At 46.8% G+C, this 27,271-nt stretch overlaps 1 protein-coding gene and 1 long non-coding RNA gene across 2 annotated transcripts in view; one reads left to right on the forward strand and one right to left on the reverse strand.

Annotated features, from left to right (window-relative positions):
* LOC139263261 (uncharacterized) overlaps positions 1-660 on the reverse strand; it is a 75,034-nt gene extending 74,374 nt beyond the window's left edge. Inside the window, exon 1 of the long non-coding RNA XR_011593077.1 lies at positions 592-660. This is a non-coding gene — a long non-coding RNA (uncharacterized lncRNA). The remainder of the gene's footprint in view (positions 1-591) is intronic.
* Positions 1-27,271, forward strand: part of LOC139263260 (neuronal PAS domain-containing protein 3) — a 1,415,846-nt gene that overhangs the window by 578,902 nt on the left and 809,673 nt on the right. The window lies entirely within an intron of this gene.

The raw sequence follows: 27,271 nt of genomic DNA on the forward strand, positions 1-27,271 counted from the left end.
CAGGTTGTCCTGGTCTCCTGGGGGGGGGGTCTCTTCCGCCAATTGGAAGGGAAGCGGACCTCCCTATGTGCTCTGACTCCCTCCATAAGCATATGGTGGGAGTCATTGGAGAACCTGGATGCAGCCCTCTGCCTCAGTGCAGTCATTGTCAAAGTGTTTGCAGCATTCCAATGCTGTAGTGCACTGAAAGCACTATGTTACATTTACCTTCAAATGTAATGTGGCCATGGCCCCTTTAAAGATCCCAGCTGAATGACATCACCAACCCACACTATTTAATTGGGCCGGATAACGCGCAGGCCAGGCAAAATAGGCCTGGGAATGACATTAAATAATTCTGTGGAGCGGAATGGAGCCAGCAACAGGCTTGTGACCCGCAAAGATAAAGAAAATTCCATTCCTTGTGTTAGGATAGCATATATCTGGAATTTACTTTTTAATATTAAACTTGTTAACCATTCCCTAGAAACAGGTAATATAACATGCTGTGATTGACATGTTAACCTTCAGACTGAATAACATTGTAAAACAAGCCCAGAAATTGCGGTTGGAAGCAGATACCTCCGACAGAAATATTTTTAACGAAAGTACCTGTTGGTCCCGGAGGAATTTAGACTTGTGTTCCGAGGCCTAGCTGTGCAGTCCAGTGTAGCGTCCCATGTATTCCAGGAGCGTAAGTGCAGCCTGGGATCACGTGGGCCGGACCAACCAATGAAAATGGCATATCCCCATTCACAGTAATGGTGATCTGGAGATCACCATTTCTATGAATGGGGATATCCCCAAAAACACAAACATTTAAAATAAATAAGACATTTTAACAGTTTGCAAGTGCCGGCTTTTGGCGCATGCGCATCGCGTGTCAAGAACTGGCACTTTCGGGGGCCCTAAGGGTGCGTGCGCATATCGTACGCGGTCGTATAGACTGCGATTTTTGGCCCAATGTCCTGTTATTGTATATGATTTCTATATTTGTTTTAGTTAATTTGGTTACAGAAGCTTTTAAATATAAAGTAACTGTTAATTTTTTGAAACTGGATGAAATTGGTTACTTGCAGATAGCTTCTAATCAGTATTTTCTAGTCACTGTCTTCATGATTGAACCTATAGCAGACTGATTATTTCTGTGGTAACTCCATGTAATTGAAATACAGGCAAAGTTTGGTTCCAATTTGCCAGCAATAAAATGGTAATTGTGCTTCCTTTCCTGTGCAGTTTTAGCTTTAATGTGCTTATTCTAGAGACTCTTTTTAACTAGATGAACAAATAACATTTATCAAGCTTACAGCTGCTAATAACCATGTACTGCTCTTCACATTAGACTCATTTCATCAGATCTAGACACCTTTCAATGTTATTAGTTTACCTTTTTTTATGCTTCTTCCCCTTGTTTAAAATGACCACTTATGCAGTTTATATTGTGATGTCCTCAGAAAAGGCACATGTAAAAGGGTCAAAGGAAAATAAGCCTCAAGTTGCTCCATCGGTTCACTTTATAGAAGACTACAGTAGTAAATACCATTATATAGTTAGGGTTTTATGTGAACACTATTTGTTACATTAATTTTCTTTTTTTAACTTGTATTTTTGGAAGACTTTTATGCTTGTTAAGGTATGGTACTATTGTGGAATGGAGATCTTCTATATTTAGCTCCCAATATTCAAATCAAGCACTTTCAGGACAGATATTCCATGAGTTAGATGCAGAGTAAAGCTTCCTACATTGTGCTCAAACAATATGCTTTAGCTCCAACCTCCAAAGTACAGCCAGTACTTGTATTTATATTTCCTACACAAGCTACTGAGAGTGAAATCACCAATTTGTGCCACATTATGACTCGACCAGGGCATTCCCCAGGTGTCCTGGCAAATATTTATCCCACAACCAAAATAACCAAATTTAGATTGGCCTCAAAATTGGATTATGCTGAGCCTGTAGGGGTACCTATGGGTCCAATATGATGAGCGGCGTGTGTATGCTCATTCCACACCATAAGTGCACCACCCATCATATTGGTGAAGGCTCCTGCATAGACGCCCAGGATGCATGCCTGAAGCAGTTAGGTGCATTTGCAAAAATGGAGCCTAATGCCTGTTTGAGGCCTCCTTTGCAAAATTTGCTTGTGACTGACTGCAGCATGCAACGTGCTTGCTGAGCTCAGTATTCTCAGGTGCTTGACAGTGAAACCAATAGGCCTTTACTTAATTTACTGTGGCACCGCTGACGTCCAGCAGTCACCCCCTCCCAATTGTCTCCCTCCATGTCCCCAGACTCTCCTTACAATCTTGGTGAATACTGGGACTGGCAAGTTGCCTCTGGGATTTGCAGTAATAATGAAATGAGACTGGCAGAACAATTTCATATGGTCCTGCCATCGGCCTCTTTAGAAGCATCCAGCGCCCCAATTCGAGTGTGATCCAATTTCTAGGCCACTATTTGGTCATTAATCTCATTACTCTTTGTGGAACATTACTGTATACAATTGGCTGCCACATTACCTATAGCAAGTACACTTCCAAAATGTCTTCATTGACTGGGAAGCACTATGGGACATCCTGAGGTTGTGGTAGGCAAATGCAAGTTCTTTGTCTATTGCATCCTGACACTCCTGAGATTTGAATATACATGGGATGCAATAAAAGAGCTGTGAGATTGTGTGAAGGCTCGGCATGGGCAAGCAATACACCTAGAATAGGTTGACTGGCAACACTTGTGGCATGTGCCATTCACTTGGTATATGGCATCTGGTACTGTTGCTTGGTCTTAGCTTGCCAGATTTCTTGAACTGTGCCATTTTCTCCTGCAGCTGCTTCTAGTTTGTGCAGTTACTGTAGACAGTGCTCAGTCTGACAGGCATGGGCACTGCTGACCTCTGGGGAAGTTGTATGTATGTGACAAAGAGGGCAAGCTTCCTTTTCCCTTCTTCATGCAGCACAATGTCCATTTCACCAGCTATCAACGGAGTCATGACAGCGCTGGTTTTACCATTTGCCCATATACTAGGGGGAATTTTAATTCCCGCGTGGTCTGCTAACGTAACAGACAGGCCTACTGCCTGGGCACTGCTGCAAAAGGCCCGGTCCAATTTAACGGTCGTGCCTAATTAACACCGATGTCGAAATTAGTGTGCAAGCGGTAGAATTAACTCTCTTTCATTACCCCATTTTAATGCTATCTTTTATTGGGTGGTTGAGGCACCCACCTGAAACTATTTTAACAGACTGCTGGGCGCAGCATCACCATGGAAGACATACCTGGGTTCCAGGCGGCGAAAATCGTGTGGCCCACCCAGCTGGCACTCAGGTAAGTCTTCCATGGTGGATCCTCCGCCCAGTAGTTTGTTAAAATAGCTTCAAGGTCCTATTTGGCTCATAGCTCAGAGCCTATATTTGGCTCCCTCCCCGCCCACCCCAATCTTATGTAAAAAAAAATTCTGTCTCCAATGGCAGCTGGTAATTATTCCGCCATTCATACCCTATCTAGACTAACCTTTTTCTAACTTCTGCCATTACCATTTCAAGTTGGCCCTTCATCCCTTTTGCCTCTAATCTCTCCTGTCTTCCGCCCTATCACAGGCCTTCCATTTTGTTCTTTCTACCACCTGCCCCTTTCAGTGCTCCTTAAGAATCTTCTTTTCAAACATTCGGCAGTTCTGACGAAGGGTCATCGACCTGAAACATTACTCTTTTTCTCTCCACAGCTATTGCCTGACCCACTGATATTTCCAGCATTTTCTGTTTTTATTTCAGGATCCTATGTACATCATAACATCCTGATTTAATGTATTTACGAGGCTCCCTCCTGAATCAAGTGGTTGCCTCAACCGTTCAAGAAAAAGTGGCCATGGGGTAATGAAACAGCGGTAATTCAACACTTGGATTTTAATCCCTGTTGCGCCCTGCTATATAAATATTACTGTTTTTGTTTCTGCCAGTTGGAGGAAGTTAAAATTCCCACTACGCCAGTTTGTGCTTCCACATTACATTGCCTGTTCTTCCAATTTCACTTACAAATATTGCTGGGACAAGAGTTGATAATAGCTGCAAACTTGTGTGACTATTATTGAGTCATCTTAAAGAGTCTGCTCCCTTCATGCTCCAGATTCAGCAGACCCCTTGCATTAAGTTCCTTGTGCAAGGAGCACTTGTAAATTATTAGAATTAGCTGGCCTTGGCACATCTGGCGAGGTCAATAACAAATTATAAAAAATCTATAACAAATTGCTCCGCCCTAAGCCTTCGCCATCATCCTCCCTACGAGCTTCAAGAAATTGCTGGATTTACGCCGTAAATACGAATGAAACTCGCAGAATCTTATGACTGTTATTTCACATCGTAGGGACCCTTTTAATTATGAAATTTATGCCCCTATAATGTCACTCAACCGTGGAGGCCCAGAAAGGGAACATTTGAAACTGTGAAGTCTTACTCCTGCAGGTAAATTGTTCCTGGAGTTTTTTTTAAACGTAAAATTTAATTTTTTTCTTTCTTTTCCTTTATGTTTTTTTGCTTGCTCTTAATCCAATCTTTCCTCCCCTCTATTTCAGTATCTAATTTGACTATAATTCACCCTATTTCCTTCTCCGTCATTTGCTCTATTTCTTTCTCTATCTTTAAATCTCATTGGTTAAGAAGATAGACTATTGGTTTCGTCATTCATCAAGGTCGCAGATGCCCCGTTGACCTCGCCGTGCTGTCATCAACTTGCACTTCCAGTAATTTGCAACTGCAAAATTTTTCGACCTGAAGGGTGAGGAAAAAACTCCAACTGATGGGGGTCACCATGAGATCCCCCGCTGCAGCAAATTCTAGCCCATTATATTGTATGGTCCCTTGTATATTAGCATTAGCATTACCACTGTCTTCAGACCCCAGCATTCTTGAAAATATAAGTTCCTCTCCACTACTAATCATTTTTAATTGATGTATTTTGTTCATGAAAAGGAGTGGCCAAAAGGGGTATCAGTCTATTTGACTAGCACTGTAGTTATCATGCTGCCACCAATCTGGGTCTGAGATCAGAATCTGAAGCATTAAGGTCCCAGAACTGAGCCAAATAATGAGAATTCTATTAGACAGCAATACATTATGTTAAAATGACCTTGCAGAGCATTATTTCTAAGATGTGAATTTATATGAAGCTTCACATGCACTTTCCTGATAAAAGTGCCAACTTTTATCCTGATATGCTTGGAACCTGAAGAGGAGAGCCTTAGTTTTGAGCTGTCATTGATTGTGAATAAGATTCAACAACCCATAACATTTACAAAAAAATATTAACATTAATTAAATGCTTAGAAGAAGTAAACCTTCAGGCATGAGATTGAATAATGTGTAGATAATGACTCACACACAAACTCCCAGACATTAATTATTTATAAGGATGAAATAGCATCAGGGCCTTGACTGTCCCCTAACTCCTTACATTACTTGCCTCATTCAACTGGTCAACCAAGTGGTTGCCTGGATGTTGCTGGTCTGGTCCTTTGGCCCATACTAGTTGTTGGCCAGCTTCCTCATTGCTAGTTATTTCTGCAAATTTTCTGTGATATTCATCAGGGTTGCTTCATCTATCAGGCTATTTGACAAAGCTTATACGGGGTATACACCTCACATTTTTCAGCTAACATTTAATTCAGCTGCTCACTCTAATTTTGTGTGAGTAGTAAAAGAAAGGGTACAAACTCTTTCTGCTTGCATCCCTTGTGGGAAATCTGTTAACACTCCCATTTTGAGGGGAAGGAAGGGAGCAACGTTAAAGGTGAAGCCACAACTGACTTCTAATCACTCTGCAGATACAAACATTGAAATAATTTATATTGACAAAAAAGTTGACAAACTATTATTGTAATTTGTATACATGTATTCTTAGAGCTGTAGGGTCTGAAATTGTGATCTTGAAAGTTCCATATTTTTCCCTGTTTATTTTCACAACAAATGGTATGTTATTCCATGATGGCAGTTGCATAGCATTCTTGTAGGCATTACAGTTTAATAGCACCATTTATGAGTTTACTGAAATTGCAAAATAATACACAGAAATCAGCCTGTGCTAATAGTTGGATAAAGAAGACAATTCAAAAATTTAAATATCAGGACAAAAAACTGGCAAAAGCAGGCAAATAATCTTTTCTGACTGTTTTGACATTGAATATATAAAATAATTTGTTAGATTTAAAAAGGATCACTGCTTCTTTTTCATCCCCTGTTATAAAAGCAGTTAGACTGACAACAAATATTTTAATAATTTGCTGCTATGTCTGAGTTAAAAGTCTTTGAGATACTGGTAATTAAACTGTCTGTTAGCTGAAATCCTTCAGAGGCTCAGTTTCTTCTCTGGCAGCTGGTGATACATTATAGAGATGTTGAGCTAATCGATTAAAGCCACAGAGACAGGAGGGCTGTTTGACAGCACTGTACTAAGATGAAATTAGTCAGAGCTGAGCAGTGAGATGAGGAGGTTGCCGGTGGGTGCAACTCTTTTGGGAGAGTGAAGAGTGTAAGGGACAGCATGCATTGATCCCCGTATAATTAAGGCAGCCATGTTTTAACCATGTATCTCCGGTATAAAAGGGACAGATAGATCACTAAGGTTATTTCTGTGTGAACTTGGCCATTGTCTAGTGTGACTGATGCAACATTAAATTATTATACTGCTAGGAAATGTAAAATCAGCCTAATTTCCTTTGAACCTATTAGTGTTTGAGACAGAAATTGCTTCAGAGGGCTATGCACATATTGTATTTGTAGCATGGGAATGTTATACAGCACAATTGATCTATTACTGATGCAGTGGACAAGAAATTAATTTGGATCTTTAAACTGAGGAGATTCTTTCAATTTTGAACATTTTCTTTATAATAATCCCTTGATATTATCGAGTTATCAACAATAGCAAGAGCAGCATTCTAGACTAGCCTCTAGTATTAGCCATCCAGTGCCTTTTCTGTCAGAGACACCAAAACCTTCCTGAGCTTTGGGATTCACTCCATTTTTCCAACTGAAACTGCTGGCAAATATAATCAGCACACACTAACAACACAAAGGTTGGGTCTGCCATTCTGTTATCTGGCGAGCAGACGTCTTTGCATGCCTCTAAAGACAGCATTATCATTTCCACATTGCTTGTTTGCACACTGGGGATGTCCAGATTGGCAATGCACCAACTGTGTCACGAACAATGTCAGTGCAGTAGCAATAAAATCAAAAATGTGTTTTTCTATTAAGAATCTTGCGCATCCACAGATTCCCAATGTTGCCTAATCTGAGCTTTCAGTATAAATGGGATAGATTTGGCACAGCAGAAATCAAGACTAGACTGTAGTATGTTCTGATGTGATTTATTTTGTGTAGCTTATAGATTAGGAAAGGTGATCAGAACAAATGGTCAGCAGTTTCTTGGGGGAAGCTGCTGTGATTTTATTCTGTTGGCAGTCCATCTTACTGTTGAAAAAAACATTGTTTATAGTGCTTTTATGTACAGAGAACCACGATTGACTGTAATGTTTCCTACAGCGTTGGGTGTAATGAAAGTGAATCAGTTGTTGAAAGTGACACCCAACACTCCAGGCTTGGTGACTTCAGATTTGTTTATTTATTTTTCTACTGAATTCCCAGAAGTGTACATTCATATATATATTCTGTAAAGCCATTGTAGATTTTGATTGTAATGTGTTCTTGACATAACTTTGCTTGTTTGCACAGGGAGCAAAGCTGATCAAAGGGTTGAGGCAAATTGGTTTCTGAAGTTGAGTTAAAGTTAGGAGATGGACAGAAGGAAAGACCCTGTGGGATAAAATTTCCTATCAGTCCGCCAGTGCCCGATTGCCGCCCAAAAGACTGCGAAGATTATCGCTGGTGAAAATTCCACCCCCCCTGCCCCCCAAAAATAAAAAATCGCGAAAAACATGGGCCTTGCATACCCATTCTGGGCAAAAAAAGTGCAATTTAGGGTCCAATGGGCAGTTCCTAAGTAAAATGGGTGATAAATTAAAAAATGAATAAAAATTTATCTCGAGGCTGCGGGTTGGGCCTAACAGCAGAAAAACAATTTAAACATTTTTTCAAAAAACATCACCTAAAAAATAAAAAAAACATTCCCAAGACACTTTTAAACTAAATAACCACAACAGATATTGAAAATAATTAGTAAAAAAGCAATCACTAACCTTTTTCTTGGAGAGCTAGTCACCTACTGCCCAGCTCTACTGATCCTCATGGGTGTTAGCTACGGGTCACCGCTGACCCAAATATCGCACCAAGGCGATCTCAGAATGGTGCACGCTGGCGGTCCGCTCCCTAGCGGTTCCTTGAAACCGCCAGCGTAACTCAGATAAGGAGTTTCTTGCTTACCTGATTACCACCCACAAAAGCCATTACCACCCAGAAACCAGGCGGTAAGCCATTGCAAATTCCAGCCTTGTATACCATCTGCTGATCTACTGTTCAGTTGCTTAAATTTTAAAGTAACTTTGTTCAGCTAACAGCCCATCCCCCACCACTGCCATTACCTGTTGAGCCTCTGACTGGCCTACTGGTTCTAGTGGTTTTTCCGCTTCAGCCACAGTCTGATTCCTGGCTAGAGATTCACTCTCCAGGGCTGAAGTACATTTCTCTGCCATTTCTGGATCTTATGGTGACCTCCAACTTTGCCACCAATTTTCTGCCATGCAATCGATTCTGCAACCTCCTGGATCTTCATTTCCAAGGAAATACCTCCAGAAGCGCGTCCTCTGATACTCTACCTGTGATCGCGAGAGGATTTGAGTATAGGAGCAGGGAGGTCTTACTGCAGTTGTACAGGGCCTTGGTGAGGCCTCACCTGGAATATTGTATACAGTTTTTTTTGTGTTCCTAACACAGATGAGGCTGCACACAGGGAGGTTAAAGTAACAGTGACCTCAGTCTTTAATAAGACACTCAAGATTGAGGAACAGGCCTTAGGGGCCGGCTTATATACCGTGCTCCCAAGGGATGCTGGGATCCCTTGGGACTTTAGGGGATGAGCTCCCTGGTGGCGGAACATGGAAGTGCATGCTTTACAGATACACAATATCACTCCCCCCTCCAAAGTCAAAGTGAAAAATATTTACAAGGTGAGGCGGTCTGGAGCCTTTCTTTCCACGATGGACCGCCTCGGTACAAATGTCTGTTCTGGTGTGTTGGCTGTGCCCTCGCTGGGCTGGCATGTTGTTGGCCCTGTAGGGCTGCTAGGTGAGCCTGGCCTTGCTGGGCTGTTGGGTGTGATGGGTTTGATTTCCTGGTCCGACGTGGTGTCATTGATCCTTTGGGTGTGTGTTGTGGGCTCGAAAAAGGTGGTATCTGCTGTGGGTTGTTCAGGGCAGTCTGTGAACTGCAGCCTCGTTTGGTCCAGGTACTTTCTACAAATTTGTCCATTGTCCAGTTTGACTACAAACACCCTATTCCCTTCTTGAGCTATCACCGTACCCGCGATCCACTGGGACCATGTCCATAGTTTAGCACATACACAGGGTCATTCAGATCAATTTCCCGTGACACAGTGGCGCGACCATAGTTGACATTTTGTTGCTGCCGCCTGCTCTCTACCTGATCATACGAGTTGGGGTGAACCAGTGAGAGTCTGGTTTTAAGTGTCCTTTTCATGAGTAGCTCAGCCGGGCGCACCCCTGTGAGCGAGTGGGCTCTCGTGCGGTAGCTGAGCAGTACTCTGGACAGGCGGGTTTGGAGTAAGCCTTCTGTGACTCGTTTAAGGCTCTGTTTGATGGTTTGTACTGCCCGCTCTACCTGCCCATTGGAGGCTGGTTTTAACGGGCCGAGGTGACATGTTTGATCCCATTGGGGGTCATGAATTCTTTAAATTCGGCACTGGTGAAGCATGGCCCATTGTCACTGACCAGTATGTCAGGCAGGCCGTGGGTGGCAAACATGGCCCTCAGGCTTTCAATGGTGGCGGTGGCGGTGCTTCCCGACATTATTTCACATTCAATCCATTTTGAAAAAGCATCCGCCATCACCACCAGGAATATTTTACCGAGAAATGGGCCCGCAGAGTCGATATGGATCCTCGACCATGGTCTGGAGGGCCAGGACCACAAACTTAGTGGTGCCTCTCTGGGCGTGTTGCTCAACTGAGCACACACGCGGCATTGCCATACACAGGACTCTAAGTCAGAGTCGATACCGGGCCACCACACGTGGGATCTGGCTATCGCTTTCATTATTACTATACCCGGGTGTGTGCTATGGAGATCCGAGATGAACGTTTCCCTGCCCATTTTTGGTAGCACTACGCGGTTACCCCACTACAGGCAGTCTGCCTGAATGGACAGCTCGTCCTTTCGCCACTGGAACGGCTTGATTGGCTCTTGCATTTCAACGGGGATGCTGGCCCAGCTCCCATGCATTACACAGTTTTTTACTCGGGACAACAGAGGATCTTGTCTGGTCCAAGTCCTAATCTGGCGGGCCGTGACAGGTGATTTATCATTTTCAAACGCTTCCATGACCATCAACAAGTCTGCGGGCTGCGCCACCATCAACAAGTTTGCAGGCTGCGCCATTTCCACCCCCGTGGTGGGCAATGGTAGTCGACTGAGAGCATCCGCACAGTTCTTGGTGCCTGGCCTGTGGCAGGTGTTATAGTTATACGTTGATAGCGCGAGTGCCCACCTTTGAATGCGGGCTGAGGCATTCGTATTTATCCCCTTGTTTTCAGTGAACAGGGATGTGAGGGGCTTGTGATCGGTTTCCAGCTCAAATTTGAGGCCAAACAGGTACTGATGCATTTTATTTACCCTGAACACACACGCTAATGCCTCTTTCTCAATCATGCTGTAGGCCCTCTCGGCCTTCGACAAGCTCCTGGAAGCATAGGCAACAGGTTGCAACTTCCCCGCAACGTTAGCTTGTTGTAATACACACCCGACTCCATACGACGATGCATCACGTGCTAGCACAAGTCTTTTACAATACAAGCAGCTTGTTGGAGCATAAAATGTTTCTGACTTTCTCAAAAGCAATGACTTGTTTTTTTTCCCCATACCCAGTTCTCACCTTTGCGCAATAACACATGTAGGGGCTCTAAGAGGGTGCTTAACCCCAGTAGGAAGTTACCAACATAGTTGAGGAGTCCCAGGAACGACCACAGTTCCATGACGTTCTGTGGCCTGGGCGCGTTCCTGATAGCCTCTGTCTTAGCATCTGTGGGCCGAATGTTGTCCGCCGCGATCTTTCTCCCCAAAAACTCCACTTCTGTTGCCATGAAGACGCATTTCGACCTCTTCAGCCGCAGCCCTATGCGATCCAGTCGCTGGAGGACCTCCTCCAAGTTTTGTCGGTGCTCGGCGGTGTCCCGACCCATGACCAATATGTTGTCCTAAAAGACCACCGTGTATGGTACCGACTTGAGTAGGCACTCCATGTTTCTCTGGGAGATCGCTGAAGCCGACCGAATTCCAAACGGGCATCTGTTGTAGATGAACAGTCCTTTGTGCGTGTTGATGCAGGTGAGGCCCTTCGCAGACTCCTCCAGCTCCTGCGTCATGTTGGCTGAAGTCAGGTCGAGCTTGGTGAACGTCTTGCCTCCTGCTAGCGTCGCAAATAGGTCGTCTGCCTTAGGTAGCGGGTATTGATCCTGTAGCGAGAAACGATTAATAGTTACTTTATAATCGCCGCAAATTCTGACCGTGCCATCACTTTTGAGTACTGGAACAATCGGGCTGGCCCACTTGCTGAATTCCACTGGGGAGATGATGCCCTCGCGTTGCAGCCTGTCCAGCTCGATTTCCACTCTCTCCCTCATCATATGAGGTACCGCTCGCGCCTTGTGGTGAATAGGTCGTGCCTCTGGGACCAAGTGGATCCGCACCTTCACCCCGAAAAAGTTTCCAATGCCTGGCTCAAAAAGGGAAGGAAATTTGTTAAGAACCTGGGTACATGAGGCCTCATCGACATGTGATAGGGCTCGGATGTCATCCCAGTTCCAGCAGATTTTGCAAAGCCAGCTCTTTCCAAGAAGTGTGAGGCCATCGCCCAGGACAATCCAGTGTGGCAGTTCGTGCACCGTACCCTCGTAGGTGACCTTGACCATGGCGCTGCCCAGGACAGTGATAAGCTCTTTGGTGTATGTTCTCAGTTTCGTGTGGATGGGGCTCAAGGCTGGTCGGAATGCCTTGTTGCACCACAGTCTCTCAAACATCTTTTTACTCATGATGGATTGGCTAGTGCCAATATCCAGTTCTATGGCTACTGGTAAGCCAGGTGTTATCACTGGTGGACATTAACGCCTGTGCTATCGCAATGGCCTTACACAGTCTCTCAAACATCTTTTTACTCATGATGGATTGGCTAGTGCCAATGTCCAGTTCTATGGCTACTGGTAAGCCAGGTGTTATCACTGGTGGACATTAACGCCTGTGCTATCGCAATGGCCTTACTGAGGGTTGGTGTCTCTACAGTCAAAAGTTTTTGTAGGATGGTCTCGTGGCCAATGCCCAGTACAAAAAGTCTCTGAGCATCTGCTCCAGGTTGCCATCAAACTCACATTGTCCTGCAAGTCGCCTTAGCTCGGCGACGCAGCTCGCCACTTCCTGACCTTCAGATCGCTGGCACGTGGAGAACCAATACCTCGCCATCAGCACGCTCCCTCGGGTTAAGATGCTCCCAAACCAGTGTATACAGCTTCTCATACGACTTATCTGTGGGTTTCAGCAGAGCCAGAAGATTCTTCATGAGGCTATAGGTCGGTGCCCCGCAGACCGTGAGGAGGACCGCTCTCCTTTTTGCAGCGCTTCCTTCTCCATCCAGCTCGTTGGCTACAAAGTACTGGTCTCGCCGTTCGACATAGGCTTCCCAGTCCTCACCCTCCGAGAACTTCTCCAGAATGCCCACAGTTTGCTGCATCTTTGCATTGGATACGTATTCTCGTCGCCAGTTTTTGTGTTCCTAACACAGATAAGGCTGCACACAGGGAGGTTAAAGTAACAGTGACCTCAGTCTTTAATAAGACACTCCAGAGTGAGGAACAGGCCTTTGGGGCCGGCTTATATACAGTGCTCCCAAGGGATGCTGGGATCCCTTGGGACTTCAGGGGATGAGCTCCCTGCTGGCGGAATATGGGAGTGCATGCTTTACAGATACACAACCGTTTTGGTCTCCTAATCTGAGGAAGGACGTTCTAGCTGTTGAGGGAGTGCAGCCAAGGTTCACCAGACTGATTCCCTGGATGGCAGGACTGACATATGAAGAAAGACTGGATCGACTAAGCTTATATTCACTGGAATTTAGAAGAATGAGAGGGGATCTCATAGAAACATATAAAGTTCTGACGGGATTGGACAGGTTAGATGTAGGAAAAATGTTCCCGATGTTGGGGAAGTCCAGAACCAGGGGTCACAGTCTAAGGGTAAGGGGTAAGCCATTTAGGACCGAGATGAGGCTGCACTCAACGAATTGTGAACCTATGGAATTCTCTACCACAGAAAGTTGTTCAGGCCAGTTCGTTAGATATATTCAAAAGGGAGTTAGATATGGCCCTTACGGCTAAAGGGATCAAGGGGTATGGAGAGAAAGCTGGAATGGGGTACTAAAGTTGCAAAAATGATCAGCCATGATCATATTGAATGGGGGTGCAGGCTCGAAGGGCCGAATGGTCTATTCCTGCACCTATTTTCTATGTTTCTTTGTTTACCCTTCAAATAGCTTCTGGACTCACTTACCCGCCACACCTGTCTTCGAACCTGGACAACAGTTTGTCGATGCTCCAAGCCGGCTCCACTCTACCTACATCATCTTTTTTTCCCACCATGTGATCTCTGACTTTAACTCTGGACTCCCCTTGTATTGTCTCCTCTCTATTCCCTGTTTATTACCAGGATATATTACCAGAATAGAGGGTTATGCTGATAGAATTAGATGAGGAATGAAGGGAGGAGGCTCAAGTGGAGCATAAACAATGGTTGGAGTGATTGGGCTGAATGGCCTGTTCCAAAATCCGGAAATACCTGAACCTGAGCTCGGGTATGTCCGGATTCGTGACGCCAGAAAACAAATCGAAAGCCTGGAACCCGTAACGGCCTTGGTCACAAAGGTTCCGGTTTTAAGTGCTGCACCTATATATGTATCCTAATGTTGCTATGTAACCAGGCCTATGTAACTTAAGTTTTCTCTGTGTCCATTCCCATTCACGTTTTGGCTATCACTCCGGACCTGAGATCGTCACTTTTGTTTCCACTATTTTCTCTCCGTCGTGACCCCTTCTCGACCCCTCTTTCCTGTCGTCATGCCTCCTTTCATTTCTCCCTCTCGGATACTCCTAAATCTCTACCGTAACCCTTCAGCACTCCTCGATCTTCCTACTCTCTTGCCACTATCCCAGGCTTGACTCCCTCTTACATAAGCCTAGAGCTTCCCCTGTGCCTCTCTTGGCATCCTCCAAAGGGCCCATCGAGGCACTCGTTGCTGCCTCCTGACGAGCAGTAACCCCGACTGCCCCATCCTACTATCTCGCTGACCTTCCCTCCCAGCCTGTCCGCTGGGGGCTCATCTTTCCTACCTCCTTCGCGTCCTACTCACCCCTCCCAATGCTGACCCTATTGACTCCGCTACAGAATCAGCTATCACTGCCCCTCTCCGCATCTTGCTCTAGAATGTCTGTTTACTTGTGAACCAGGCCCATGAGCTTATTGTGAATGACTGCATCAACATCATATCCTTGACGGAAAGGTGGCTGAAGGGTGATGACACTGTCCCCTTAAATGTCCCTTCCACCACTTGCCACGCCCATGCCCTTGTGGTGGCAGTGTGGCTCATCACCAAATCGCACCTTGATCTGTCCCCTACTCCTCTGGCACCTTATCATCCTTTGAGCATCTCACCTTGTTCCATCCCTCTCGCGCCTCATTTAAAATCCTCGTTCTCTACCGCCCACTCAAGTACCATATCAGTTTTCTCACTGAGATATCTTCACTGCTTTCCTCCCTCAGTCTCTGCACTGAGCGATTTCTCATCCTCAGTGATTTCAATCTCGATCTAAACTCATCATGTTCGCTCTCCTCTGAGTTCACTGCCCTCTTATCCTCCCTTAATCTCTCCCTCCAGATAATCTCACCAACCCATATTCACAGCCACTCCCTTGACCTTGTCATCTCACATAGGCTCGCTACTTCCATCACAGATAAGGTCATCTCTGATTACGTCCGTGTATCGCTCTCCACCCACAACCCCCTTCTCCCTCTGAAGCCTACTTCCTTCTGTGTCCGTCCCTGGAAAAAACACTTTCCCAGTTGACTTCAACTGCACTTTTAAAATCCCAACTGTTTAGCCTTTGACCCGCCATTCACCACAATATTTCAACATCTGCTCAACCACACCCTCACCTCCACCTTTGATGCCCTAGTCTTCATTAAAACGTTTACTCTCCCTTACATTGGTCATTAACCTTGTTACGGTCCGCATCTCCACACCCTTAAGTCCAAAGGGCGCAGATATTAATGTATATGACGGACAATGCGTTTAGCCATTCACCGCCAGATCTGGCTGGAACACACGAAGCACTATTGGGTCCTGCTCTCATCTGCCAAAACTGATCACTATTCCAGGATCATCCTGGAGTGCAAACATAACCCCCAGCTTCTTTTCTCCACTACAAAACTTCTTAATCCCCTCTCCCCTGTCTCCTCTACCCTCACCTCCAACAAGTGCGAGGAGCTCATGGACTTCTTTGCCATTAAGGTTGAAACTATCTGTTCAGCTACCTCTGTCGCTTCCTTCCCTTCCCTTAGCCCACTGAGCCAAACTTCCTCTTAGGTTCCCTCCTGCTCTTGCCCTCAACTCGCATCTTTCTCCAGTTTCTCTCCTATCTCCCATCATGCTCTCTCAGAGCTCATCTTGTCCATGAGACTCACCACCTGTTCTCTCAACCTTATTTCCACCAAACTGCTGACCATCCAACTACCTTTCCTGGTCCCAAAGTTAGTTGATATTGTTAACAGTTCTCTCTCCTCAGGTTCTGTCCCCCTCTCCTTCAGATCTGCTGTTATCACCCCTCTCCTGAAAAAAGCTAAGCCTTGACCCCTGCATCCTTGCCAACTACCACCACATCTCCAACCTCCCTTTCCTCTCCAAAGTACTTGAATATATTGTCGCCTCCCATATCCGTGCCCATCTGTCTTGAAACTCCATGTTAGAATCCCTCCCATCAGGTTATCGCCCCTGCCACAGTACCGAAATAGCAATTATCAAAGTCACAAATGATATCCTATGTGACTGTGACAGTGGTAAACTATCCATCCTCGTCCTTCTTAACCTGTTTGCAGCCTTTGACACAGTTGACCACTCCATCCTCTTCCAATGCCTCTTCACCATGGGTGAGACTGCACTCACCTAGTTCCATTCTTATCTATCCAGTTGTAGCCAGAGAATCACTTGCAATGATTTCTCTTCTCGCTCCAGCATCATTATCTCTGGTGTCCCCCAAGGATATATCCTTGGCCTCTTCCAGTTTTGACATTTACGCTGATGACACCTAGCTCTACCTCACAACCACCTGTCTTGACCCCTCCACTGTCTCTAAATTTTCTGATTGTTTGTCCAACAGCCCTTACAGAATGAGCAGAAATGTCCTCATACTATATATTGGGAAGACCGAAGTCATTGTCTTCAGTCCCCACCACAAACTCTGTTTCCTAGTCACCGATTCTCTCCCTTTCTCTGTCAATTATGTGAGGCTGAACCAGACTGTTTGCAACATTAGCATCAAATTTGACTCCGAGATGAGCTTCTGACCACATATCCACGCCATCACTAAGACCGCCTAGTCCCACCTCCGTAACATCGCCTGACTCTGCCTCTGTGTCAGCTCGTTTGCTGCTGAAACCCTCCTCCATGCCTTTATTACCTCTAGACTTGCCTATTCCAATGCACTCCTGGCTGGCCTCCCATCTTCCTCCTTCTGTAAACTCGTGGTCATCCAAAACTCTGCCGCCTGGGTCCTAACTCGCACCAAGTCCCATTTACGCATCACTCTTGTGCTTGCTGACCTACATTGGCTGCCGGTTAAGCAACGTCTCAATTTTAAAATTCTCATCCTTGTTTTCAAGCCCTCCATGGCCTCGCCCCTCCCTATCTCTGTAACCTCCTCCAGCCCTACAACCCTCCAAGATCACTGCGCTCCTCTAATTCTGACATCTTGTGCATCCCCGATTTTAATCGCTCCACTATTAGCAGCCTTGCCTTTTACTGCCGAGGCCCGAAGCTCTGGAATTCCCTCCCCAAACCTCTCTTTCTCTCTTCCTTCCTTTCATACACATGGCACCCTACACAAACGGCGGAAGTTTCATCCCTCCATACCAGGCGACTGTTCGGAATAGCTTTGACCAGTGAATGAACTCTTCTACACATATTCTGGTCGAGACTTACATTCAGCCATTCTTAATAGCAGTATGGGAGACCACAATGACCAAGATCAGTCTTGCCATTCCAGATTTATTTAAGGACTGTTCAATTTCTAAAATGTATTTTATGTTAGTTTTATATTTAATAGCTGTCAGAAGCGCCATCTTTTGGATGAGACTTTAAACCGAGGCCCTCTCAGGTGGATGTAAAAGATCCCACGGCACTATTTTGAAGAAGAGCAGGGGAGTTATCCCCAGTGTTGTGGCCAATATTTGTCCCTCAACCAACATCACTAAAACAGATTATCATATTGCTGTTTGTGAGAGCTTGCTGTGTGGAAAAATTGGCTGCCACGTTTCCTACATTACAACAGTGACTACATGATGACTGAGTAGAAAATGGCCGTCGGGGTAGCAGCTCCCTCGGGAGCTCCCCTGCTAAACAGCTCTTCAGCAACTTTCCACCCTCAACCTTGCCCCTCCCACTGTCTAAACTTCCCCAAGCCCCAGCCCTAGCCCTAATGGGGGGGGTTTCAAACACTTAAATCCCCATTCTAACCCCAACCTCGCGAATCCCAAAGTTCGGGCAGACCTCAGGCCTCCCGCCACATCGCACATCGGCGACTCGAGGCGACTTGGGCCTCCCAGCTGGACCTCCTGCGGCGACTTGGCATGACCTGGGCCTCCGGGCTGGACCACCTGCGGCGAATGAACGACTCGGTGCGACCTGGGCCTCCCGGCTGGACCTCCTGCGGCGACTCGACGCGACCTGGGCCTCCTGGCTGGACCTCCTGGGGCGACTGGGCGGCTGGACCTGGCTATCGGGCCTCCACCTCCCTGGCCTCCCCCTCGCCCCCCCGCCCCCACCCCAAAATCTGGACACCTCCTTCCCCACTGATGGCCTGGCCTTCTCTCCTCCTCCAGCACGTAGTGCGTACAATGGCTGTGTCCCCCCATTCTGAAACCCAATGCACCACTGGCCCCCCAATGCCTGCCCCCAACCAAGCCTTGGACCACCTACCATCAAGGGCGCTACCTAGCGCCGAGCCTGCGGCCATAGGCAACTAGGCCCATACAGCAGTGCCTGGTCTGCCACTGGACCAAGACCTTGCTCAGCTTAGCCCATGTGGTAGCCGGTGTGCAACGACCATCCCATGTTAAAAGAAATCACACACAGGTATCTTCCACTCCTCTAACATGAAGTTCGGGACCCTCATGGACAACCCTAACAGCGACAGACTGGAACGCTGCACTGCCATAGTTGCCTGGGATCTTAGTCGCTTTAATATCGACAACGCCACCCTAAGCAAGACCCGGTGGGCAGGGGAAGGCCAGCTCAAAGAACAAGGTGGAAGTTACACCACCTTCTGGAAAAGGAAACCAGAGGGAGAACGCCGCCCCCACGGAGTCGGCTTCGCCATCAAAAACGAGCTGGTCAACCGCCTCAAAGACTCCCCCTGCGGGGCTAACGAACCCTCATGACGCTTCGACTCACCCTATCCCGGAACCAGTGTGCCAACACTCGATGCAACAGATGAGGCCAAAGAGGGTTTTTACTCCAACCTCGAAAAATCCCTGACCTGCGTCCCCACGGGTGACAAACTGATCCTCCTCGGCAACTTCAACGCCAGGGTCGGAAAGGACACAGACCTCTGGGGAGGCGTGATTGGCAGAGAGGGGGTAGGGAAAGCCAACTCCAGCAGTACTCTACTCCTAACAAAATATCTAGAGCATGAACTTGTCATCATCAACACCTTCTTCCGACAGAGGGACAAATACAAGGCATCGTGGCAACACCCTCGCTCCAAACACTGGCACCTGCTCGACTATGTCATCGTCCGAGCCAGGAATTACAAGGATGTACACATCACCCATGCCATGACAGGAGCTGACGACTGCTGGACGGACCACCTCCTAATCCTTGACATCAACATAGCCCCAAAGCGAAGGGGGCAGCAGAAGCAGTGTCGCTAAAAATTCAATGCCGAGGCACTTAAGGACCCAGCTAAGAGAGCCCTATACAGTCAATGTCTCAAGGCTAACCTGGCATGTCTTGATGACCCCGAGACGCAGAATGCCCACAGCACTTGGTCTGCTCTCCAGACCTCCATAACCAGTGCCTGCAAAGAGACGTTCGGTCACTCAACCAGGAAACACCAGGACTGGTTTGATGAGAATGATCAGGGGATTCAAGAGCTAATAGATCGCAAGCGGAGGGCATTTCTGACCCTTAAACAGCAACCCAACTGGGGGCAGCAAAGCAGCATTACAGACAGCTAAAGGCTAAGATCCAACAAAAAACCCGGGACCTAAAGAACAGGTGGCAGATGGAGAAAGCAAAGGAGATACAGCAGCTGACCGACAGCCATGATGTGCGAGGATTCTTCATCGCAGTCAAGGCCACCTCCGGTCCAAACACTCGAGGCCCCACCCTGCTGCTGGCCAAGAACGGGGAAACACTCATCAAGAACACCGAGGCAGTCAGGGCCCGCTGGAAGGAGCACTTCAAAGATCTCCTCAATCGAGACTCTACAAATCCCTTGGGAGGACAGATGCACAAACATTAGCGTCCTCGTCCCAAGCCAATATTCCCAGCATTGAAGCACTGATTACACTTGATCAGCTCCGCTGGGCAGGCCACATAGTTCACATGCCAGACACGAGACGCCCAAAGCAAGCGCTCTATACGGAACTCTTCCACTGCAAACGAGCCAAAGGTGGGCAGAGGAAACGTTACAAGGGCACCCTCAAAGCCTCCTTGATAAAGTGTGACATTCCCACTGACACCTGGGAGACCCTGGCCAAAGACCGCCCTAAGTGGAGGACGTGCATCCGGAAGGGCACTGAGCTCCTCGAGTATCGTTGCCGAGAGCATGCAAAAATCAAGCGCAGGCAACGGAAGGAGCGTGCGGCAAACGAGGCTCCCCGCCTACCCTTCCCTTCAACAACTGTCTGTCCCACCTGTGACAGAGACTGTGGTTCTCGTATTGGACTGTACAGCCACCTAAGAACTCATGCTAAGAGTGGAAGCAAATCTTCCTCGATTCCAAGGGACTGCCTATGATGATGAAACATATTTTGTTCAGGTAAAGCATTCCAAAACTTAAAACTTCTTATAGAATTCAAAGTACAGAATCAGGCTATTTGGTCCATTTTGTCCATGCTTGTGCCAGTGTTGGTTCTTCAACTGGAGCTGACTACTGTAATCCATTTACTTTCCCATTCTCTTTCATATTCTTTTCATATACTTACCTAATTCCCTTTAAATTATGTCACAAATTTTGCCTCAATACCAACTTATGATAGACAATTATGGGGAAAAAATTCGGTGTCGCCCTGTTTGAGATCGGTAACAGTTGGGAAGCACGCGACTTAGCACCAGGCACTGAAGTCTCGCACTGTTCAGAATAACTCCACGAGACTGTGTTGCAAGCTCAAACCATTGTGACCTTGGTCTCTTTAATATAACTCCAAAGTGAGGCAGCAGCATGGTGGACTGCCTTTTATACCTGCTTGCTCCAGGGTGTACGGGTGACCCATAGGTTCCCCACTGGTGTGTCCCCTAGTGGCAAGTCTTACACACAGGTGAGGTTTGCATACATAACACGCCCCACTCGAGAAATTCAGGTTACCGCCCCTGGAAGGAAGTGAAGCGCTAAAAATCAAGCACTCCACTTCCTTCCTGGGGCACTAACGGGGCGGACGCATCAGCAGCGCTACGCACTTGGTCGTGCAGCGCTGCCGCGTCCAAGGGGCCCTTCCTTCACTTAAAGGGAAGGGCCTACATTGCCGACTCTGCAGAAGAAAAAGGGACCTACCTGGACCACCATGGAGCGGGGCTGAGAGATCGTGGCGAGGACGCTGCGAAGAAATCAGATCAGGAGCAGCAACAAAAAGGTAATTTTTTTTCCAATCTGCCACCTCACCGTTAATTTTTGCCCTCGTAGTTGCCGGCCGCCTGATACCATCCCCTGCAGCTATCAGTGTTTTCGCCCCACGCTGCTGCAGCAGACAAAAGTAAATTCCGGGGTGCTAATGGGGCGATGCACACGGCGATGACGTCATGATCTCCGGGCGCAGAAGATCGGGGCACAATGCTGTAGTGCCGCCGCTAAACTCCCGCCCAATATGGCGAGAGTCATTAATAGCGTCGCCCCCGGTCATTAACTCATTTGTGTGTCGTTAGCGCCAAAGCACCTGATTTCTCCCCCTATATGTTCTAATAATTCTCTGTGTGAAAGAAATATCTTCTAAATTCCTCCTTCCTTCCTCAAGTGGTAAACCTAAGTCTATGAGCTCCCCCCCCCCCCCCACCCCCGACTCCTGTTGATATCGTTAGTAACCAGTGGACACACATTTTCACTACTAACTCTTTCAAAACCTCTCATAATTTTGAAAACATCTCTTAGATCTCCCATGAACTTCTCTGTTCAGTGAAAAAGCCCAATAATTGAAGCCTTTCTTCACAACTATAATCTGATTTCATTCTAGTGAATATTCCCTGTATTCCTTTTATGGCTGTAATAGCCTCCATATTTTCAGTGGATTGAGGAACTGAAACAGAGTACAGGTCCATCAATGATCTTATGGAATGGATTCAACTTGATTCTTTCTATGAATTGTTGGGTCTGATTCCACAGTGTGCAGTGTCAATATTGCTGGTTGCAAGAGTGGATTTCATATTATTGGTGCACAGGCCTGTTGTTTGCCTGAAGCACTCAAGTTACTCTGCTGAGAAAGTGATGGGAGCAGAGGGCTAGAAAACAAAGTATGCACATCCCCCCAATATGGATTCAGAAAATGTTTAAATTGGATATTCCTACCATAATGTGTTATCAGAGGCAGGAAAATTCTGTTGCTTTTTATTGCCCATCAAAAACAAATGGTGCTTTGCAGGTGCAACTTGCTGTCTTATAGATATTATTTGAAATGGATACTTTGTTTTTTTTCAAAATCTAAATATCATACAGCTTCTACCAGTTCTTTTATTTTACTTTTGGCCTCTCTTTGCATTCACTTTTCTTGCCCTATTACATTGATTTTTTTCCATTTTCTAATGGGACCCTATCTCTTATCTGCAGATCTTTGCCAAGTGCAGTTCAGTGTGGCAGTTATGACTGGCTATGCTTACCATAATTACTAGTTCTGGAGGAGGAAGATGAGGATCTGAGAAGGGAGGTGTATTTACAAATTTAGACGGTCATGCCACGCCTGCAATTATCCAACCACCCACATGTACGGACTAAGCTAAGATGCACTTATCTGTCAAGAGGACATAAGAACATAAGAAGCAGGAGCAGGCCATTTGACCCCTCGAGTCTGCTCCGCCATTTAATAAGATCATGGCTGATCTGATGGTGGACACAGTTCCACTTCGCTGCCCGCTCCCCATAACCCTTTATTCCGTTATCGCTCAAAAATCTGTCTATCTCCACCTAAGTGCTGTTGGGGAGGAGTTAAACTAATATGGCAGGGGGATGGGAACCAATGCAGGGAGACAGAGGGAAACAAAAAGGAGACAAAAGCAAAAGACAGAAAGGAGATGAGTAAAAGTGGAGGGCAGAGAAACCCAAGGCAAAAAACAAAAAGGGCCACTGAATATATAGGGGCTGCAGGAGGGGTCAAAACTAAAAATCATGGTTTAAAAACTAGTATTAAAACACTCTACCTAAATGCTCGCAGCATTCGAAATGAAGTAAATGAGTTGAAGGCACAAATCATTACAAATGGGTATGATTTGGTGGCCATTACAGAAACATGGTTGCAGAGTGGCCAAGACTGGAAATTAAACATACAGGGGTATCTGACGATTCAGAAAGATAGACAAGAAGGGAAAGGAGGTGGGGTAGCTCTGTTAATAAAGGATGATATCAGGGCAGTTGTGAGAGACGATATTGGCTCTAATGAACAAAATGTTGAATCATTGTGGGTGGAGATTAGAGATAGTAAGGGGAAAAAAATCACTGGTGGGCATAGTTTATAGGCCCCCAAATAATAACTTCATGGTGGGGCGCGCAATAATCAAGGGAATAATGGAGGCATGTGAAAAAACAATGGCAGTAATCATGGGGGAGTTTAACCTACATATCGATTGGTCAAATCAAATCGCACATGGTAGCCTGGAGGAGGAATTCATAGAATGCATACGGGATTGTTTCTTAGAACAGTATGTTACGGAACCTACATGGGAGCAAGCTATTTTAGATCTGGTCCTGTGTAATGAGACAGGAATAATAAACGATCTCCGAATAAAAGATCCTCTCGGAATGAGTGATCACAGTATGGTTGAATTTGTAATACAGATTGAGGGTGAGGAAGTAGTGTCTCAAACGAGCGTACTATGCTTAAACAAAGGCGACTACAGTGGGATGAGGGCAGAGTTGGCTAAAGTAGACTGGAAACACAGACTAAACGGTGGTACAATTGAAGAACAGTGGAGGACTTTTAAGGAGCTCTTTCATAGTGCTCAACAAAAATATATTCCAGTGAAAAAGAAGGGCGGTAAGAAAAGGGATAACCAGCCGTGGATAACCAAGGAAATAAAGGAGAGTATCAAATTAAAAATCAATGCGTATAAGGTGGCCAAGGTTAGTGGGAAACTAGAAGATTGGGAAAATTTTAAACAACAGCAAAGAATGACTAAGAAAGCAATAAAGAAAGGAAAGATAGATTACGAGGGTAAACTTGCACAAAACAGAAGAACGGATAGTAAAAGCTTTTACAGATATATAAAACGGAAAAGAGTGACTAAAGTAAATGTTGGTCCCTTAGAAGATGAGAAGGGGGATTTAATAATGGGAAATGTGGAAATGGCTGAGACCTTAAATAATTATTTTGCTTCGGTCTTCACAGTGGAAGACACAAAAACCATGCCAAAAATTGCTGGTCACAGGAATGTGGGAAGGGAGGACCTTGAGACAATCACTATCACTAGGGGGGGGGGGGGGTAGTGCTGGACAGGCTAATGGGACTCAAGGTAGACAAGTCCCCTGGTCCTGATGAAATGCATCCCAGGGTATTAAAAGAAATGGTGGAAGTTATAGCAGATGCATTAGTTATAATCTACCAAAATTCTCTGGACTCTGGGGAGGTACCAGTGGATTGGAAAGCAGCTAATGTAACTCCTCTGTTTAAAAAAGGGGGCAGACAAAAGGCAGGTAACTATAGGACGGTTAGTTTAACATCTGTAGTGGGGAAAATGCTTGAAACTATCATTAAGGAAGAAATAGCTAGACATCTAGATAGGAATAGTGTAATCAAGCAGACGCAACATGGATTCATGAAGGGGAAATCATGTTTAACTAATTTACTGGAATTCTTTGAGGATATAACGAGCATGGTGGATAGAGGTGTACCGATGGATGTGGTGTATTTAGATTTCCAAAAGGCATTCGATAAGGTGCCACACAAAAGATTACTGCAGAAGATAAAGGTTCGCGGAGTCAGAGGAAATGTATTAGCATGGATAGAGAATTGGCTGGCTAACAGAAAGCAGAGAGTCGGGATAAATGGGTCCTTTTCTGGTTGGAAATCGGTGGTTAGTGGTGTGCCACAGGGATCGGTGCGGGGACCACAACTGTTTACAATATACATAGATGACCTGGAAGAGGGGACAGAGTGTAGTGTAACAAAATTTGCAGATGACACAAAGATTAGTGGGAAAGCGGGTTGTGTAGAGGACACAGAGAGGCTGCAAAGAGATTAAGATAGGTTAAGCAAATGGGCTAAGGTTTGGCAGATGGAATACAATGTCGGAAAGTGTGAGGTCATCCATCTTGGGAAAAAAAACAGTAAAAGGGAATATTATTTGAATGGGGAGAAATTACAACATGCTGCGGTGCAGAGGGACCTGGGGGTCCTTGTGCATGAATCCCAAAAAGTTAGTTTGCAGGTGCAGCAGGTAATCAGGAAGCCAAATGGAATGTTGGCCTTCATTGCGAGAGGGATGGAGTACAAAAGCAGGGAGGTCCTGCTGTAACTGTATAGGGTATTGGTGAGGCCGCACCTGGAGTACTGCGTGCAGTTTTGGTCACCTTACTTAAGGAAGGATATACTAGCTTTGGAGGGGGTACAGAGATGATTCACGAGGCTGATTCCGGAGATGAGGGGGTTACCTTATGATGATAGATTGAGTAGACTGGGTCTTTACTCGTTGGAGTTCAGAAGGATGAGGGGTGATCTTATAGAAACATTTAAAATAATGAAAGGGATAGACAAGATAGAGGCAGAGAAGTTTTTTCCACTGGTCGGGGAGACTAGAACTAGGGGGCACAGCCTCAAAATACAGGGGGGCGAATTTAAAACCGAGTTGAGAAGGAATTTCCTCTCCCAGAGGGTTGTGAATCTGTGGAATTCTCTGCCCAAGGAAGCAGTTGAGGCTAGCTCATTGAATGTATTCAAGTCACGGATAGATAGATTTTTAACCAATAAGGGAATTAAGGGTTACGGGGAGCGGGCGGATAAGTGGAGCTGAGTCCACGGCCAGATCAGCCATGATCTTGTTGAATGGCGGAGCAGGCTAGAGGGGCTAGATGGCCTACTCCTGTTCCTAATTCTTATGTTCTTATCTTCTTCAATATATTCAGTGACCCAGCCTCCACAGCTCGCTAGGGAAGAGAATTCCACAGATTTGAAACCCTCTGAGAGAAGAAATTCCTCCTCATCTCAGTTTTGAATGGGCAGCCCCTTATTCTGAGACCATGCCCCCTCGTTTTAGTTTCGCCTATGAGTGGAAATATCCTCTCTGCATCCACCCTGTCGAACCCCTCCTTACAGGTTGAGCGTCCCGAATCTGGCAACCTCGGGACTGAGGCCAAGCCGGTTTTTATTGTTTTTCCGGACTTTGGAAGTCTTTCTGATGTCACGAATCCAGGTTCGGATATTTCCAGATTTCGGGATGTCAGAAAGGGGGTTGGGAGGTGGTGGGGGGTGCCACCGAGGAGCTGTTCGGGCTGCCGGCCCCACCGCAGTGGAGCTGTTCGGGCGGGTCTCGCCGCCAAGGAAGTGTTTGGGCGGGCCCTGCCATGGAGGAGCGCTTCAAGCAGGGTCCTGCCATCGTGGAGCTGTTCAGGCAGGTCCCCGCCACCCTGGAGCTGTTCGGATGGGCCTCACCATCCAGGTGGTGTTCGGCCAGGCCCCGCCGCCTTGGAGGTGTTCGGGCTGGTCCCCACCATCCAGGAGGTGTTCGGGCGGGTCCCCACCATCCAGGAGGTGTTCGGGCTGGCCCCACCATCCAACAGGTGTTTGGACATGCCCCACTGCCTAGGAGGTCTTCGGGCAGGCCCTGTCATCCAGGAACTGTCTGAGCGGGCCTTGCCCCCATCGAGCTGTTCGGGCGGGCCCGCCATCCAGGAGGTGTTCGGGCGGGCCTCTGCCATCCAGGAGGTGTTCGGGCAGGCCTCTGCCATCCAGGAGGTGTTCGGGCAGGCCTCTGCCATCCAGGAGGTGTTCGGGCAGGCCTCTGCCATCCAAGAGGTGTTCAGGCGGGCCTCGCCATCCAACAGGTGTTTGGGCATGCCCCGCCGCCTAGGAGGTCTTCGGGCAGGCAGGCCCTGTCATCTAGGAACTGTTTGAGCGGGCCTTGCCACCATCAAGCTGTTCGGGCAGGCCCCGACATCCAGGAGGTGTTCGGGCAGGCCCCGTCGAGGTGCAGCTGTTCGGGCGTGTCCCGCCACCAAGGAAATGTTCGGGCCGGCGGACCCCGTTGCAGAGGAGGTGTTGGGGCGGGCCAGTGAGGAGGCCCCAAGGTAAGAGCAGTGGCGGCGGGAGAGGCGACCGGCGGCGGGGTGAGGGCAGTACCGGCAATATGAGTCTCGAGGCTGGGCAGCGGTGGGGCCCCGAGGTAAGGGCAGCAGCAGCGGGCGAGGGGAGGCCCTAAGTCGGGCAGCGGCGGGGTTCCG

This window comes from Pristiophorus japonicus, chromosome 4 (assembly GCF_044704955.1).
Source record: "Pristiophorus japonicus isolate sPriJap1 chromosome 4, sPriJap1.hap1, whole genome shotgun sequence".
NCBI lineage: Eukaryota > Metazoa > Chordata > Chondrichthyes > Pristiophoridae > Pristiophorus > Pristiophorus japonicus.